The following is a 19,206-nucleotide window of genomic DNA, read 5'->3' as shown; positions in this document are numbered from 1 at the left end:
CTATAGAAGTGTAGAGCATGTGTGTGTTTAAATTTGTTTTGAGATGGGGCGTGTTCAGACGTATTTAAGCACAAATGTCAAGGAAAGCATTTCTAGTAAATTTATCATGAGTGGTTTTCAAAGTTTCAAGACGCGTAACAAACAAATAGGCTCGGGTAACACTTCTTTACCATGTCTCCAGATAAACCTCTCTCAAGCGACGTTTTTAAAACCTCTTAGTGTAGCATATGCTTGTGTTGTTCTCAGAAAGACATCTTTTACACGTTTATAAGTAAACTTCTCGAAACTGCTAGCGGTAAACGTTTGCAAGATGTCTTCACGTAGAGGTAGACGATTGTAGCTGTTTCAGGCTGTTTCAAGACGTCTTCAAGACAACTTGTGTTTCATGGGATGTCTTTAAATATGTGTTCACACACGCCTTATAGCAAGAACCAAGGCAATCTAATACGAAACCACGGAAAAATAAATGCTGTGCAAGTGCGGAAGAAACATAACAGCTCTAACGGAAATGAAAAAAAAACAGTGCAGCTTCTGACATGCTAAAGACGTACGTCGAAACTTCAGCCAGCTAGGGTTCACCAGACAAACTATACGCGAAATGCACTGCTATTTCGCGAAGCACAGGTTGGGGAAGGGGAGGGGGACACTGTGTACAAATGCAGAACGGAATCAAGCAATGAACGTTTTAGTAATTATACACACAAATCTTGCGTTCACTGTCTTTTTGTTTTTCGACTTCAACGAACAGCTAATCGTAAGGCGGACGCATTTTTGGAAGTATACAGGGTAGGTAGTTCAACAAGCAATGAAAGGGGTCGTTGGAAGAGTGTGTCATGTGATAAGGCCCTCTGATTTCCATTTCTGCTTTATTCTGCAGGCTCCCTGTGCCATATGATGCTATTTCGAAGAAGCATTTAGTCACGGACGCGGATTATATTCTAATCCCGTCTCCGCACTGCTCGCAGAGGATATATGTAGCAGATGAATGTTTTCGGGCGCTCATGTCACGACAAGACGATCTGTCGTGTGCTGATCCCTGAGTATAATTATGCATTGTCCATCGTACGTTTGTTGAATATTTCCGGAATTAACACAGACTGGCTTGTCAATGGTGGTGATCAATATCAAAGGTAAAATATTGGCAAACGTAATTGGCATGCTGTCAGGTATGAGTGCTCCACTGAATATGTAAGTGCACAAAACTGGTTTTTATCGCAGTGTATACCCGTAGCATGAACATCTGAGAAACAGGTGGTTACAGAGACACTGCTAGTAAATTCACGGCAGTGTAACTACAATCAGTTCCATCATACACCGGTTCCACGACGCTGGCCTCTGACACACACCTGGCACTTATACAGACCGAATATACTACACTAAGATCGTGTCAGAAACATTTACACTTTCGTAAACAAAGCCCATTGCGAACAGAGTGACTGCTCTACATAAACATGGATTTCAAACGCCCGCAAACGGTAAATCTTGATTGTGAACGTGCCGCAAAAGCAGCGGCGACAGTGGGGAGCAGGACGCCGACTCCCGCCGCTGCTTTCGGAACGGGCCGCTAGGGGGATTTCAGTAGCACCCCTACAGGCCGCGCTTGAGGCGTAAACTTGTGGTTCGAGCACTAAAAGTGACACAACCTGTCACCCCAGTAAATCCGCGCCCCATGTCGGTGTTACGGCGACTAGTGATTGGTCTTGACCCGATAAGCAATTTGCAAAGGGAAGGTGGCGCCTTGTCGATTGGACCCCTCGCTCCACCTGGGGAATATTTGCTCAAATGCTGCAGGATTATGTCCGCTCAGCGGCCAGTGCTGCACGTTTGGTGCCATTTCAAATGCTAGCGATGGCGCAGAACAGCGTGCCGATAGTATTTTAGCAGGTTTTGGAAAACTAAATGAACTCGACAGCGTTTTTTGTGGGAAAAATCTAAAGTAAGACGTCTGTTTGAAGTAGGGCGCATATATGATGTCAAGGAAGCGCAGGGTTGGTGAAAGTTGGAGGTGCCAGTCAACCAGCCAGTGAAATGTGTGAAGCTCAGCGCAAGTTGATTGGTTATACAGCATGGACACATGAAATTAGAGGTCACATATTTGCTTGCAGATCGAAAGCAGCAAACAAATTTTGTAGGGGAGCTGTGATTACCGTGCTGGCGTCGAGAGGAAGTTTAAGCACGCTGCGGCAGTTGCCCTGTACATACACGACGACCAAAGTGACTCAAAGACATTCCATCCACAAACCTGGAGTATACCAGAGCTTTGAAAAATTACCCAAGGCACTGAAACGTTGCTGTGCCCAAAAAAAGAAACAGGTGAGAAGCTCAGCAGCTATGTAGAGGATGCAAAGAAAACATTTTTTCCACAAATTTAAGGGAAGTTTGACTCCTTTTATGTTGCGAGTTTTCAGTGCATGTGAAGGAGGTACCTCTGAACCATGTAGTCAAATACTTCATTAACCTCACCTGCCCCTTAGTTGAAATGCTGAATGCTGATGGGGGTGGAGCTTACTAAATCTGCTGAGCTTGCTGCAACCCCTTGCGCTCTTTGATTGGGGGAGGATAGGATAGATTTCTGGAGATTTTCTGCGATGTACTGTCACAAGCAGATTCTGAAACAAGTCGACTTTCTAGAGAAGTTTGCAGTACAGATAAATTTTTTTCTCTAAGACAACCTAACTGCGAAACATTCAAATTGAAATTGACTGGTGTCTCACTTGCATTCCCTTCCACAGGTTCTAAAGACCTGAGCTCGATATACGAACGCCAAATAGCTGTGCCACCTGATAATGCAGCCAGCCTGTTGGCTAGGACTGCACTTGACCGTAATGTTTGGGTTAATTTGAGGTTCCCAAGACAGTGAGAATGTACAGATGATTTGTTTTTTCTCTGCCAGTTCTCTTCCCTCTAATGGACTGATCGCGATGATACCATCTTCACCTATACCCTATTGTATTCTGCAGGCACACCCCTACAAACATGCTAAGAGTATTATTCCAGAGGTTCCTTACACAGGCTTGAGGTTCAGTACCGGCTCTTGAAGCAGCTGTCAGCCCACAGGGCATTTCAAAGAAAACAACGGGAACATTACTGAATTCGGCCTTGTGGTTTGCCCTGGAGAGCCGTGGCTTCCATGCTCCCCCGATGGCGTTGTCATATAATTGCATTATTCAAGTTGTTCTTCTAAAATAAAATTGGCTGAGTATCTGCTCAATTCATTGCAAATGTGGATGGAAGATGACACTTCCAGTAAATGCCTCCCTTCGCTTTCCCACTCAGGTCGCATGCTGTTCCTCTTGCGTCACGTTCCTCCCAAGGGAAACACTAGAGTTTGCTCAAGTCAATTTAAATTTATCGTGTTCCTCTGTGGATGCCAGGTGCCTCAATGCCAGTGCTGCCGTATGGCAGAGACGCATGTGAATCGAGGCGCCCTACTTCTACTTTTACAGAAACATGTGCCCAACACCACAAGTGTTCCAGTTGAATGTGGAACCTATCTAGTCGCACCTTATGTGACTCTTGCCATTTCATTTCTCAAAATGCCTCTAGAAGCTATAGTGGCACGGGCGACAGAGAACTTGTTTTTTTCTGCAGTGGATGTAGTATCTCAATTGCTATCGCAAAAATCAAGCATTACTTTTTATAAAGGAACACTGCAAATATCACTCATGTATTGATTTTATAATTCATATTTGAGTAATGTGTGTTCTTGTTCAACAATGTTGACCAGTGTGAACACTGACACCAGACCCAGACGTTCAGATTTGGCTGTGGGCATATAAACCTATTGTGCAGTTTCTCGTTCTCAGTTACAGACAGGCAGACAGACCAAAATTTTCCCGTTCAAGAAGCTTAAGAAAGACTATCTTCTTGAAAAAATCCCAGGCCGTTTCCACTAATGTGAAACATGGGAGTGGCGAAGCATGCAGTGTATAAGTGTATTTCTAGGCGCCTTGCCGTTTTTGCCGATGGAGATGAAACCGTCGGGGATAGAGGTATACAGCTTTGCAGTGAATGTCTTGTGTCCTGGAAGCACCAAGTGTTCTAGGGTGAGGCATTGGAAAACGAGTGTCCCAGTGGTTCCTTTATACACGTTACATTCTAGCGCAAGGCGGTAGAAATGTCTTGGTGCTTTAGTACAACTACATGAGACAATGATGATGACATGAGACAAGTTAGGTAAAATTGCGAAAATTGTTGTATGAAAAAGTTGTCATTTCACTGGAGTGCCATTGAGCACACAAGCTGAAGCAGTGGTATGCAGTAAATAATGCAAAAAATAAAATGGCTAATTGAGATGAAAGGCTAGTGTTGACATGGCATTCGTAACAAAGGAATGGCTCCAAAACCAGGTGGTTGTGTTTGTTCCCTAGCACGATGCGTTCCATAGCAGGCATGGAATCTTGGCAGTAAAGAAAGGTGGCTGTCGACGGGAGTCCACCAGAGAATCAGCTCACGCTATCAGTACCTCAGTTTACAATCTCCTAGAGTATGTTGCCAGGATTGAAAAGACAGTCGTGTTTAGCCCCACATTCTGACTATAACTTATGTATTGCTAAAATAAGCAAACAAAGCCAACTATAAAGAAAACCTCTATTGCTCCTAAGAATAACGTAGATAAAGATGGTAGAAAACAAGAAAGGCTTTACAGCCTTCATAGTTTGATACCACACAGCCACTATTACCCCTAAAAAATGTCTTCCCAAAAGGGCTTTTGTGCACAGTAGGCAAGCCAACTGTAACAGTGCTCACAAAAGCACTCGCCATACATATGGAACGAGCTTTCAAGGAATTTATTAAACGACCCCAAGGTCTCCACACTTTAATATCAGAATGCTTACCCTGCCCCTGCAAAAATGTCTTCCCAACTACAAACTTGAGCATAGTAGCAAACCATGCTTTGAATGGCTTGGTGCATGATTGAGCATAGTATGCCTGTGCAAGATCTGAGAATGCCCACTTGCATATTTCTTGCAAAATTTCCCAACACAGAAAAGGACATAAACATTCTAATTTAGATGATCCAAGTTGCTCTAATTCAAAGGAATGAAACCCAAAAGCCTTGCGTGGAAAAGGCACACAGTAACTTGCATGGGTGAGATAGGGGTGCAGGGGTGAGACAGCTGAAACATATCTGGGGGCAGCAGCAAAATCTAGTTTTTGGAGCCGGACCTCTATATGTAGCAGCTAACGACAATTATTATGTTATCTTAGAAGCCTAAAAAAATTAAATATTTAGTAACTGGGGAAAATTACAGTTTAATCAATTTAGAATGAACACCATACAGAAACACATTCAGAGGAAAACATTTTAACAAAGTATTACAAGGTACAGTCGGTAAAACGCTTTTTTATAACAATGAGTTCCATTAACTACCTGCATCTGAAAACTGCTGAAACATACTCTTTACAAACATGGAGAGTACAGGGGTGGGCTTAGACCTAAGACCACCGAAGTTTTCTTCCTTTGCTATCGCTTCCTTCGCTCCACTGGCTGTCTTTTTCTGCCATTTCTGTGCTTTTATGATATGATAAAAAAGGCGCCACAAAACGGAAGACAAGGGCTCGTCCAAGATACCAATTACAAAAAGGCAGCGCCTAGTGGTGGTGTCTGGAGCACCACAGCAACAAGAATTGAGTACTTTTTGTACACTCGTGCAAATCGTTTGTCCCCTAAGCTGCTGTAAGTATTTTTAAATGGCCCTTTGGAATGGTATTTGACAGGGTTACTTTGTAAATGCAAAGAATTTTAAACGTGCAAACTGAAAACGTCTTTCTAAAAAACATCCCTTAGGACATTTTTTGCTATCTGCTCCCTCTGCTTTATGATTGACTGACTCACTGAATGACCAATGAAAGCTGGCAAAACCATTGTCCCCTCGCTTGGAAAATCATTGATTGATCAAGCAATAAAACTGCTGAAAACATTGTCACCTTGCTTGGCAAAACATTGCTTGGAAAATCACGTCAAGTTGGCACTTCCCCCCTGAAACTGACGTGAGCATCCAAACCCTAGCTTTAAGGCTGCTTTCGAGCACTTGGGTGCAATTTTTGAAATTTTCATGCCTTCGGAGCAGCTTGGAGCAAGAAAACAAATTTGTATCAAAACTGCATAATACGTACTGCTGTCACATCACTGCACATGGTAATGTCCAGCAGGTCTGCCAGAAATTCCTACACAGGCAGTAGCAAGATTTTATCTTTTCCCACCAGGGAAAACAAGTTTACAACTTTTCTTCAACACACCATGGCTAACACTAGGCGCTATCAGACAGTACTGCAGACGTCCACAACAAAATTTCGAACACCACAACTGTTTTGACACATGCTGCTCTTTTGATACATGATGCTCTTTTCATACAGAAACATGGTTGATTTTTAACTTAACACAATTTCAAGAAGACTAAGAGCAAAAAAAAACGACGCAGGAAACGTCTGGGTATTTCGTTTCCAGCCTCAGTCAGTTCTGCTCTTTAACCATTCGAAAATTTTCTTAAAACCACGTGCAAACGAACACGCCCCAGGGTCCTCTTATGAATTCAGGCTTTGAACCATTAGCCCACCAACTAGCAAAGAAAAAATAGTCCTGGTATCAGCTTACCACAGCCCACAAAGTATAACCAAATTTTGCAAAAGTTGATCGTAACAGTTTTAAAAGCGGAGCTGCTATACAGGCCAGAAGCTCGCCGCTGCAAGAAAAAATACCATAAAAATGACCAGCGCTCATGAGCACGTTGTTCATGGCAACTGCCGAGTCCCCAGATTGCACAGTAGCTACAGCAAATGAAAATAAAAAAAGGCAGTGCTGTCATCGGTGCTACCCCACAATATAAAAACTCCAGCGATCATGCTAAAGATGAAAAGATACCCTCCTTAGGAGAGGTCACTGCAGCCGCCGGATTCTCTAGAAGCCAGTATTGATAATTTGAGACATGGCTACCAGTATGCCAATCCTTCCTGAGAAGGCTTGCAGATTCCTTCCGCCCCCACTGCTTCGAGTTGATGACAAAAAGCTAAAGGAAGTGCACAATGCTGAGAATGACTTTGCATCCAACACACGCCAAGAAGACGATGACCTCTTCAATGCATATGTCGGTGATTACTAGCACCGCAACTATGCAAATAAACAGTGATACTGAAACTTTACTACGTGTTCGGCAATGAAATTTTACTATGTGTCCGGCAATGCTCACCTACAACAGCATCAACGTTCCTCCTGCGCGTGAGTGCAAGCTTCCCTTAACTTGTTTTTGATAAACAGCTTTCTTGACTGCCTCTGTGAGACACTCATAATAGAAAGAGTAATGCAAAAATCAGACCTGCAAATTCCACCTCGGTTTGGGAGCCAGCACTGATGAGTGGTGTCAGAGAACACTGCGTACCTGGCAAGAAAATTATTAGTCAGTAATGCATACCATCTAGCAGTTACACAGAATAGGCTCAGTACCTACTGCACTTGTGGTAATGGCCGTCTGGGTGTAATGGCTGCAGGAGACACCCTGGCTGCAGGCTGAAATAAGAGACATTGCCACAACACAGCTTCTTGGCCTCGACAATGTTGTATGTGGCATGCTTGCTGTTGTTCTTGTAGTGTCTCCAGGAAGTGAAAAGCACAATCACAAATAAAAATTCATATAATCTGACTACATTGCAAGAAAACCAGCAATAGTCAAATCGCTAGTTTTCCATTGCTAAAGAAAATGTCACGTACACCATTCAGCCCACTATATAGGCCTTTTCAAAGAGATAAATAGCACACAGATCAGCTTTCTTGCTATACCAGACTTGCAGAATAACCGTGCATATATCTTATCCTTCAGCCAAATTGTGGTTTACAGGGTAATGTTGCCGAAGGAGTGCCAACCAGATGTGCTACTTAGCTGCTTAGAGTTGTTTGTCTATTAAGGAATAGAGTCCCTTATAACTGAACTTTTTACACACTTGGTTACTCATAAGGAATGACACAATTGAAGCCATTTGAGTAGAGTAGTTCATATATGACTGATTACTTGGAAGCAATGATTGGGAAAGCAAATACCCTCCGTTCTTTGTCAGAGAAGAAACATTGACACATTACAAGTTTTCAAATTGCGGCAAAGTGATACCAGAGCACTTGATATCCAAATCACATTACTCATAGTGTCTATGTGAGAGCCCTATAACTTCATAGGTCGAAAACCCAGTATCCTTGTTCCAGGTGCCACATTAAATGGCCTACTCAAAACACCCTAAATGGTTGAACCCACAACGAAAGAAAACAGTGTAAAACAAAATGTTGGGAGAATTCGGGCGTGAGTGGAGGTTTGATAAGGAACTACCAGACAGGAGGACTGGCATATCCTGCAAGTTGGCTGCATGGCGCCATTAATCATATGCCAGACAGATCTTGCGCTGGTGGCAGGTATGCAAAAAATTCAAAAAGTAATTTGAACATTGGTAGAATTTAAAATTACACACTGGGGTTCTGTCCTTTTAGGACACATTTAGGAGACATTTTTAGGACACATATCGCGCAACTTGGCTATGTGGTGCCATTCATCGTAGGCCAGACAGAGCTTGTGCCAGTGGCAGGGATGCAAGAAATTCAAAAAGTAACAAGAGAATTGGTAGAATTCAAAATTACACACAGGCTTTTCTGTCTTTTAAGGACACATTTATTTTGTTTATTCTGAGTACGTAGGCCTCCTCTTTGTTTTGAGCCGCTGGAACTGAATCTTTGTCCCCTTTTTAGTCAGAAGACACAATGTTGCTGCCAGCATCAGTACCAACGCGAGTTGCGGTCATGCCTGGTGACTGTGCCTGCTGTAGGCCGTGTCGGTAGAACAAACTTTACAACGCAGGCACATGCCAGCTGAAATCACGTATCATTTCTTTTGTATCCACCCTTGTATTTTCTCCTTTCCACACTCCAGTAGCTTCCACCCCACATACAAGATTCACACGAGCCCTCACACCTGTCTGACAAAATCGTAGTTTTCATTTCCAGTATGCGGCGGTGACATATTTCAAAGGACACTTGATGACCATGGAAAAATACTGCAAAATGAGCCTCGTTACAAATATTTTACGTAATTTTAAATCCCCACAGCAGTTGCTGCGGCCACGGAAATTACAGGTAGTAATATTGCAAAAGCACTGGCGAGTTATGTGGCTCGATACTAGAATTTATGGCACTAAAAACAGCCGCTGACAAAACAGTGAATCAATTCTAAAACTGATGCCACATGATGCAATGTTCCGAATTAAGCAGGCGTGTAATCTGCACTTTATTAATCATCATTGCCTAGAGTTGCTTCCGCGTCGATTTTTAATCGTAATGCTACTGCGTGATTCCCGAGCGCCCGTGGCTACTAAATTGCCTCCACGAGTAGTCGCGGGGCCGGCCGTGTCGTCGGGTGCTCTGTGCTTCATACGCGAAGCACCGGGTTCGAACAAATACGGAGGTACCCCAAGTTCCTAATCCAATATTATAAGGGCATTAAAAAATTTGTGGGACCACAGTGCTCAGGCCTTCCCGAACTCCTTGCTCGTTTTCCCGATCAACGTTGTTGTCTGTGATGACAGCTAACCTGAATAGCTCGACTTTAAGAAGAAACAAAGCAAGCTGAAAGCATGAAACGTTTTCTGCGCGCAGAAGCGCTCCGCACCCTTGCCGGTCGTGCATGCCCATACGGCGCATGAAACGGCTCGCACCACACATTCCGGCAGCAACCGCTCTTCGCTGCCGTCCAGAATCAAGGCCGTCACAAAGAGCAAGGTAAGCGTGCAAGAGAGGATGATTGTGTGGTGAAAAATTGTGCTAGGGATTGGTATCTAAGGTGATTTCGAAAGAGGTGATCGAATTTGTATCGTGATGCGGAGCACCGACTGGTCATGGAGGCTCGTCGACGGCAGCAAACGAACCTGCCCGAGCACGAGATGCAGCGAGAGGCCGATGAATGGCGTTACCTGCGCGCAAGAATGAGCACAGCACCGATCGCTAGAATGACTATCAACGTAGGAATAAAGTTCCACATGCGAGAAAGGGGATCATAGTGTGGTAAAAAACTGTTAAGGATAGTCATTCGCAATTGTAGAGATAGCAGCTACCAACCAGCTCCCTTGGTGTTAAGCCTAAAGTTTCAACTTCAGCGGCGACCCATGCAACGTCGCAGAGCAGCAGTTGGATAACGCTTGCGTGAGCGGACGCCGAACGCGGTGGAAAACAAACCAAAACGTTGAACATAAATTCTCGTAACTTGTTCGCATTGCGCAACGCAGGCCCATCGCCAGGATGCGCGGCATGTACTGAAAACCACGCGCTCCGTTGTTCGTATTTCAATTTATCACGATAGCACAACGGCAAGCTCAAGGGGCCACAAACCTCACGGGGCCACACACGCCCGCGCGGCTCCGAGCAGTGCAACACGAGCCGTCCGATACGGCAACAGGGGTTCGGGACAGGTTTCGGGTCTGCAGAAGCGACAAACGCCGCGAGCGAAGGCAGACCGACCTTTTCAGGAGCAGCTGTGGTGCCCAAAAGAGACGCTGCCGCAGATTCCCGACCGTCTTGACAGGCACACACGACGCTTTGTCAGCGCGCGGTCGGGCCGCGACCTGCCACAAAGATTGCCGTGCGTAAGGCGTGAGCTACTTTTTTAATCTGCGCCTTCCTGCGAAGACCACTTTCACACACGGCTGATCGCCAGCATTAAAGTTGTGAACACAATAACGCGATGTACACCGATGCACGAAGTACGAAGTACACCGAAGCGCCGGTCCTTGCAGTGGTGGTGTACAGTAGTGAACCCTCACCTGACGTTCAGGAACGGTGGACGAGCACTACTGCGCATGCGCCAACTAGACTAGACATCAAAAAACAAAGAAAGCGACTTTTTTTGCCGGATGTGACGTCATGCTTTAAAAAAAATGGCAGCTGTTGCACGGGCATTTCGCTGCGCTCTTCTCGTCGTGATTTTTGCCTGCCGTTGCAGCGGTGCATAGTTGTTTGGCTTACGATTGTGATGAAGGTGCTCTCGAAGAACTTCTGGAGATCACTTACGGTGTGTGCAGCGTGTGATCGGGACGTTGTGTGCGCTGCCTAATTTTCGCGTAGTACGTTGCGACGGTGACGACGGGCGCTTTGCATCAGTTCTGCCGCCTCGATTTACGACAGTGATGAGTGCGTTCCCGTCGAACTTCTGCACTGTGTTTTATTAGAGCGCCGTGTTGAGGCCACTGGGCGTTTCGCCGCCCACGTGCTGTGCCGAGAGGCAGCAACGCCGGTCAGACGAGGGCACTGGGATGGCGCATGACCACTCCTATCGTAACCAAGCTAGCCACTGCAAACGTAGACCACTTCTACGTAGACCACAGGGCTGTGTTTTTGTCCCAGTACAACGGAGTTAACCTGTGCGAAGGTATAATTCTGTGTTCGGAGTCGTGAGGCAGGGAGGTAATGTTCACCATTGCGAAGGTGTAGTAACTACCATAATCTATCTGCTAATCACTTTGTTGTTCTGAAACCTTAAGCCAGCTGATAATAGGACATGCAGCCCGGTGGGAGGTAGGGCTGCGCACAGCACAAAGGTTTTTTTTTGTTGTTGTTACCGGTTGTAGGAACCAAGCCTTAATAACCAAGCCTTAATAATACACATCCAGGCCTCAAGTAGTGAATGAGAAAATATTAACTAGTTGCAATTAGCCCTGTTGCCAAGCATTTTTTTTTTCGTGGGCCCTCTCAAGTTCCCGTTATTACAATTATCCCTTCGAATGCACGTTCAAGCTGGTATGCTGGACAGTTCACCCAATATGTCCTTGATGTGTGCTGTCACATGCCGAATAACAATATTGTACTTCAGTTGGTACTTTTAGGAACAGATCTTATGATGTGCAATGCTTTCAAGTTCATTTCTTCTGTGTTTAGCGTGACTGAGGACTTGCCTGCAGCAATCTTACCGCAAATAAGTTATTGCTTGTCGAACAGCACAAAAGTACCACTACAACTTAAAACTGAAATTAGTCAGGGATGAGGTTTTGCTTCTCAGTTTTTTCTCTCCAGCAGTGATGGCAATGGAAGTTGAGCAGTGGCGTTGCTGGGTAAACTTGCACCAGCAGCCCAGAAAATTCGTCTCCCCCTCACATATACAAAACAATTATTAATAATAAAACTAGTGTTATTGGTATTATTGATAATATTAATGTCTTCTATTGTTAGCATATCAAGGCTGGTTCACACTTGCGACTGGAGCTACCAAAAGCGATTTCTGTCACTCTTGTCACTCGGCATTGCCCTCATCGCGCAACAAGAGTGATTGGTCTCGACAAATTTTGTGTCTTTCATTTGGATACCAATGTAAAAAAAAACTTTTGACAGCTACTTAATGCATGGGCTTCGAAACGTCAATGCAAGCATGCATAATATGCGAAATGAAGCCACAGGATACTTGATGTGTAGTTATTTATAAAGAACTGGCAATATAGTACTAGAAAAGTAAGCAGCAAGATAAGAAGCCGTGTGTTATTTAGGCAATAATAGCTACACGAGCTTGGTTTAGAGAACCCCAGACGATGACTCTGGTGCAGATCTTGATACACAACACCGACCTTTTCAGTGAATTAGGCATCGATAAATATAACAGTAAATAGCATCATGGTGTGTCACTCGTGAGCACGAAAACACCATTAGCAGCCGAGAAAGGAGTGGCCAAGAGCTACTTGCGGCAGCACAGGGTGTAATGCGCCAAACCAAAGTAGGGTTGGGGAAAAGTGAAGGCTGATATGCAGCAGTGTGAGAGTACCACATCTTACAGTCGATACCAAGCGAATGGATACCTGCAAGAGCAATGGAGGTGTGAGAGTCTCAGGCCTCGTCAGAAAATGACACTATAAGGTGGTCCCCAGAGCCGCTCGGTAAGCTTTGCAGCCCGCTGTGCCGACTAAATCATGCAGACGTCCCGCGGGCCTGGAGGAGGGTGGCCAGCAATGATAGGGCTGTTTAAAGGGTACATGCAAGACAAATAGTCGCTTCATTCGCATCAATTTTCCTGTGTCTAGGAACACACCTTGAACAAATTATGCTTGAAGGACCACAGGCGGAGCCTGGTGAAAGAAGTCTGGGGGAGAAATAGAAGTTGTCCCAGCAAATAAACAACAGCCGGACTTAAAAGCTATTTCCAAGTATTGTGCAAGAAAAGTGGTATACAATGTGAAAGAAACGGCCGCCCCATAAATTAGGAAAAACCGCCTGCACCTGCCCGTTTGTCACTAAAGGCAGCCTCTGTGGCAGCATGCAACTGCTGGAAATTTCTCTAAGTGAGAAATTTAGTACGTTTGAAATAGATACATTATCGGGTCTCTTTATTTCTATGGTTATGTGATTACTGAGAATGGAAGCAGATAGAAAGGGAACATTTAGCGTTGAAAGAGACGACTGGCCGTACATGAGTCGTCTAAGCGGCCAGTGCACGGCTAGTCGTGTGGATGTTTGTCTGCGACAATGTTGTCATTTCCTTTCGTACGTTGTAAAAAGCTTCCACCACACATTTGCAAATAAGCTAACTGACATTGGTGTCTTGGGAAAACGAACACAGTATAAAGTATAAAATGTGAGGTTCGGGCTTTCCAGTGAAGCAGCCACCAGCCAATGAAGGAAATCTGAATCGAAGGAGGTTACGAAACGATAAAGAAAGAACTCTTGAGTAAAATATCAGATTCGTACGGGCCCAAGTGTATCAGCGCCACACGCTGGCTCACGACCGTTCGATCGTGCCCATCCTGATGTGTTGGTGACGATTTCATTGACGTCGTTGTACAGTCAACTAGCTCAAGACAGATCCTAGATGAAACAACCTTTTCCCAGTAGCTGAGGAAATAATATTGCCCTCTCCAACCAAAAGTAATAACCAAGAACAAGACGTTTGGGACCCATCTCGATTCTCTCTTCCTTCGGGGGTGACTGGGGTCGCGTTGTAGCGCCGGTCACTCACAAAGCGCCTCGCTGTGGAGCGCGGTGCCCACATGTACACAAGTGGGAGGGTTCGCAGGGAAGGATTTATGTTCTTTGCATCTTTTCCTCCAGTTGGTCACGCTTCTGGAGCGTTTCACCGAAGTCTCTTTTGCGGTCTGATGTTTTGCAGTACTGGGCAACGGTTTTGCAGCCGGACGTCGTCGTTGTGCTGCCTGAATCGTTCCAGTAGATTTTTCCTCCCCAATGCATGGGGAGGGGCACTCAGCTCAAAAATCGTGTATAGGACACCGGGTGTCCTGTCATTTGTCGCACAGTCTTCAACATTTTTTTTCTAGTAATGTTCACAAAGCACTCAGCAGAACGCTTTCACTAACACAGAAACTGCCCCTCACCCCCACCTCAATTATCGTTGGGTCTCCCAACCATATTCCGGGATGGGACCACTCAGCGGATCGAATGCCTAATGATGGAAAGTGGGTGACGTACCTGGTGTTTATCTTTTTGTTATGCACTTAATTCGTTGTCCTGTTCTTTTTTTTCTCACCCTCCACCTTGAAAAATGAACCTACCAGAGCAAAATATTTAGGTTCTCAGCTTCAAATATTTCTTCATTTAGAACTCCTTGGGACGGCTACACGAAAACCATGATAAAATGGAAGGAAGATGAACACACGGCTGTCCGCTTTATTTATGTGCGCAACGCAGATACTCATTTATATTGCTCCTAACTTTCAGGAGAATGAAATAAAAAAACGTAGATTTACCCGATTAAAGGTAAATAAAATAAATGCCTACATAACTGTTCCATTTCTTGTATAATTTGTTCGACAAGCTACTCGTCCGTTGTTCTTTTAGTTTAATTACACAGGGCCGCATGGGATACGCCCATTCCATATTTATTTTATTTTATTTATTTATTTTATTTTCCTCAAGGGTCCCTTACAGAAGGGACATTACATGAGGGGTGGGTATACAAGGCATTGGTAAAGGCAAAATTGGATGTGCAACACAATAAAAAAAAATTAGGATATATCTGAAGCGGCAGAAACAGACAACATAAAAAGAGGCCATCTTCGTACAATTGCCATGTGCTGGCTGCGTCATCACTGGGCACGAAGGAAAGTCAACGACATTTTTTTTAATACAAATAGTAAAAGCTGGCTGCGAATTGAATATTTTCAAACCACACTATCTTTGTTTTGGTGTTTCTAGATTGTATAAAACATAACTACACCAAAAAAGACAGCTTAGGCAGTCAGAACTAGACACATCTCTGTTCAGGTACTTGCGCTTGACATACAAAAAATTTAATGTAACAGAGAAAATAAAACATAGACATGCAAACCAGTGCAACAAGAATTTTGCATACATTGAGGTAAAGAAATATGGGTTCCTCAAAATACTGTGAACACAGTAAGCATATTAGGTATATTTAATATGATAGGCAGCAGTCCCCCCCCCCCTCTCCTCAGTGATTGAAAGGAGGCTGGACATGTTAGTTACCGGTGGGACCTCACCAACAAGCCAGCAATAACGTTTTATTTCTCACTTCTGCTATTATATTTATAGGAAACCTATTTTAGATTATAAATTTTGCTTTCGTAGTGTTGCACTTGACCTAACATACACCACAGTTAGCGAACACTTGCTTGGTGCAAGGCTTCTGCATTAGGCTTTTGGCACGGATTCGATGTCATGCAGAAAAACCAACCTGCAAGGTCTTACCATGTAGTGAAGCTTGAAAGTTTGCACGTCTTCAGATAGAGAAAACATTCGTTCCTCTACTATGTGTAAATTTCAAATATTTGAAACAGAGCTGCAAATCGAATATCAAAGAGTACTCGCAGAGTATTCTAAGTTGCGAATGTTCACACACCTTCAAATATACTGCCTGGTCACTTCAGTATAAGTGTATAATTTACACAAATAAGTTCATAAACGAGTTAAAAATGCAGTAAGGTGTTTCATGCAAGTTTGACGCATTTATTTGAAATCGCTGATAAGCATTGGGTGCAGTTGATTGGATGCTTAACCGCTCTGTCTTCCCTGTACTATCTCCTACATCCCCTCAAACTCAACGGGCATGGCTTCATTTCTCCTACTCCCTTCCTTAGACACTGCTATGCTTTCTTTTCTTTCTCCACCGGATTCGACCTCCCTGGAAGAATACGCCATTGCCCTTGCAATAGAGCACGCTACTCTTAATGTTCCTACCACCACGCCAGTATATATTTTCTCCGACTGTCAGTCAGCCCTTCGTAATTTCGCTAACTATGAAACCCACCCACACAGCACTGATTTCGTCACTCCGATACTTGCATCGAATCCTCAGCCACGCTTCACACTGGTTTGGGTTCCTGGCCACACTGGCATGTGCGGAAACGCCTTAGCAGATGCGCTCACCCGAGTACCTTTCCCGGGTTCGCCCATCTCCTGTCCAACCTTGTACCACCCGCCGACGGTTCGTACTCAACACCGCGCTTCCCGCCGTTACCAATTACACGCCCAATGCCTATCACGCACCCTGTACCCCCCCCCCTGCCCCCAGTTCCAATCTAACTCGTGAGGCTGCGTGCCTCATTCGGCAGGCTCAAACCTCTTCACTCCCCTCCCATCACATTCTTCACCGCATCTATCGGTGCCCTGGCCATCCTTCCTGCCCCAGGTGTTCTTCCTACCCATCCATCCCTCATTCTCATTGGGAATGCACCCCAACATCTCTTACCCAATCCTTCACTTTCATCACTTCCTGGTAGCTCTGGCTGTCTCCCCCGCCGACAGTGAACATCCAGGCTGCCCAGGCAGCTCTCTACAAACACGTGCACCGGATCCGCACAGGCATTCAGGAGTACTACATGGATCCGGGGAATTAAACTTTCAAATTAGGACCAGGCATTCAAGAGTACTACGCGGATCCGGTAAATTGAACTTTCAAATTAGGACCTGGATTTAGAAATAAGTGTTTGTTCTCTCTCTCTCTCCTTCCTTCCTTTACAAGGTGGGCATTCATAGGGGCACGTGTTGGGTAAAATGTTGTGTTGTAGTATGTGTGGGTTTGTAGGCATCTGTAAAACGGGTTTGGACTTAGAGGTTGGTGAGGGAATCTGGCAGGTCTTTTCTGGTTTCTACGAATCCGTGGCTAGTAAATTTGAGGGAAGCAGTGCGTGCCGCCTCATTCCCTTGTAGAAAGGCGTGATGTCCAGATGAGGTAGATGATCACTAGCTTTTGTATGCGTCGTAGTGTATTTGAGGTGTGATGCATCCTTCTTGATAAAGGGACATGCTTACTGGGAAGCATGGTGGAATCTGTCATGGCTGTGCTTGCATCTGTTTTTTGCAAAGTTGTGGAAGTGGTGAGTGTGGCGGGAATCAAGGGTTTTTTATGAGTGATTAATGGCAGACGTCTCGGGGTTTTGTGCTTAAATATGCATCAAAACTGTGAACTGAATGAAGGTGGCTACGCAGGCTAGTTGAGACTTCATCTTGGAAATTTTGGTCAAATGTCAGGCATGGCTCAAGGAAAGGATAGAGACGGGAATGAGCTTCATCAACGAAGCTTCATTTCCTTCTGAGAGTGATTACAAAGTAAACAAAACCCTCATGTGACACTGCTTTAACACCACATGTAAAAAGCAATTACAGCTGCTGCACACTTCACGCTAATTATTCAGTATTCTATAGTGCATCTGTCTCCCACCTTTATTACATAGGCCTCAAAGATTTATCGTTCCTGTTTTGTGCCATACAACTTCAGCACTCTCGTCGTATCAAATTCTGGCATGCAGCCACCTGGCGTGCATTGAGTCTTGGAGTGGAGCACCAAACCGGTTTCTGTTCAAATCGTCACCAATGCGGCATGCTCCCACATTGAAATCAAGATACATTGAAATCGGAACAACAAACTATGTGACTTTTAGTGTATGCTGTGCATCATGGTGACGGGCTGTGTAGCCACAGGAGGAACAAAGTTACAAGAATTCGTGTCCACCAGTGTTATGGAAATAACATTTGAGAATGTTAATTTGGCCCACGGCCACATGTCGTGCGGGGTCCCGCTACGGTTATCAAAATTTGTCACTGTGTAGGATCAAGCAGAACACGACGAAGATTGATCGCAGAAGCACGAACATGCACCAAATATGGTGGTGGGCAAAATAAATATTTTCAAAGACCGAACAGTGCCCTCTCGACACCCACGTGCAAGTTGGTCGGACTGGAAGTACGTAATACCTTAGATAAACTGCACGAAGCTTACCATCACTCCCAAACCTCCCGCCCCAACCACCTACCAGACGAGACACCCTTGAGCTCCTCGTATATCTAGCGCCCCAAGAACAGTATACAAAGTGTGCTCCTCCACATCCGTCAACACATTTGTACAGCTCCCATACCGCGATATACGCATCAATACGCTCGTCAGGAAAGCAACCCTCTGGAGACCAACGAAACTAACGTGGATAATTACAAACTTTTCATTTCTGCGCGCCAAGAGTCCTCTGCAATGATTTAACAAGAATAGGCAGCAGGACCATGACCTCTTGAATATAATGTCCCGGAGCTTATGACAGCACGCAGCAGTTACAAGACACGGGGTTCGACGAACCAAAGCGACGCGTAGGAATCACCTTTGTAGGTCGCAATAGTCTTGTCTTGTTATAGTCAACGACCGTGTGGTGAGCAACAAGTTTCGTGCGAACGATCGTTCGTGGCTGGCCGGTCGCTATAGTCTTGTTTTGATATTTCTTAGTCAATGACCGTGTGGTGAGCGACAAGAGTTTCGTGCGAACGATCGTTCGCGGCTGGCCATGATAGCACCGCCGTTTGATGTTGAAGGCATACGCGCACTCGCACGTCGGAGACGAAACGCCCAGAGGCCTCAACACGGTGCGCTAATGAAATGCAGCGCATAAGCTTGTCGCGAGCGCACTCATCACTCTCGCAAATCGAGGCGGCACAACTGATGCAGAACGCCCGTGTTCACCGCCGTAACGCACTACGCGCAAATAGGGCGGCCGCACACACTCAGCGTCTCAATCACACGCTGCACACCACCGTGAGTGCTCTCCAGAAGTTCTTCGAGAGCGCCCTTATCACAATCGCAAGCCGAACACCTATGCACCGCTGCAACACATAACAGGGAGGATGGCTGCAACGGCACACAAAAATCACGGCGAGAAGATCGCAGCTAGAGCCACTAAATAAGCTCTAGTGGCTCTAATCGCAGCGAGGTAGCCGCATAGAGTTTCATACAATATTTGTAT

The 19,206-nt window shown here is 45.0% G+C and overlaps 1 protein-coding gene across 1 annotated transcript in view; it reads left to right on the top strand.

Moving 5' to 3' along the window:
* LOC144158244 (uncharacterized) overlaps nt 1-19,206 on the top strand; it is a gene marked incomplete in the record, with an annotated part of 583,448 nt that overhangs the window by 107,998 nt on the left and 456,244 nt on the right.

The sequence above is a fragment of the Haemaphysalis longicornis genome, unplaced genomic scaffold (genome assembly GCF_048455015.1).
Source record: "Haemaphysalis longicornis isolate Haplotype H1 unplaced genomic scaffold, Haemaphysalis longicornis Haplotype H1 scaffold_10, whole genome shotgun sequence".
Classification (NCBI taxonomy): Eukaryota; Metazoa; Arthropoda; class Arachnida; order Ixodida; family Ixodidae; genus Haemaphysalis; species Haemaphysalis longicornis.
Note: the sequence above shows the minus strand (reverse complement) of the source record. Positions and strands in the feature narration are given on the sequence as shown.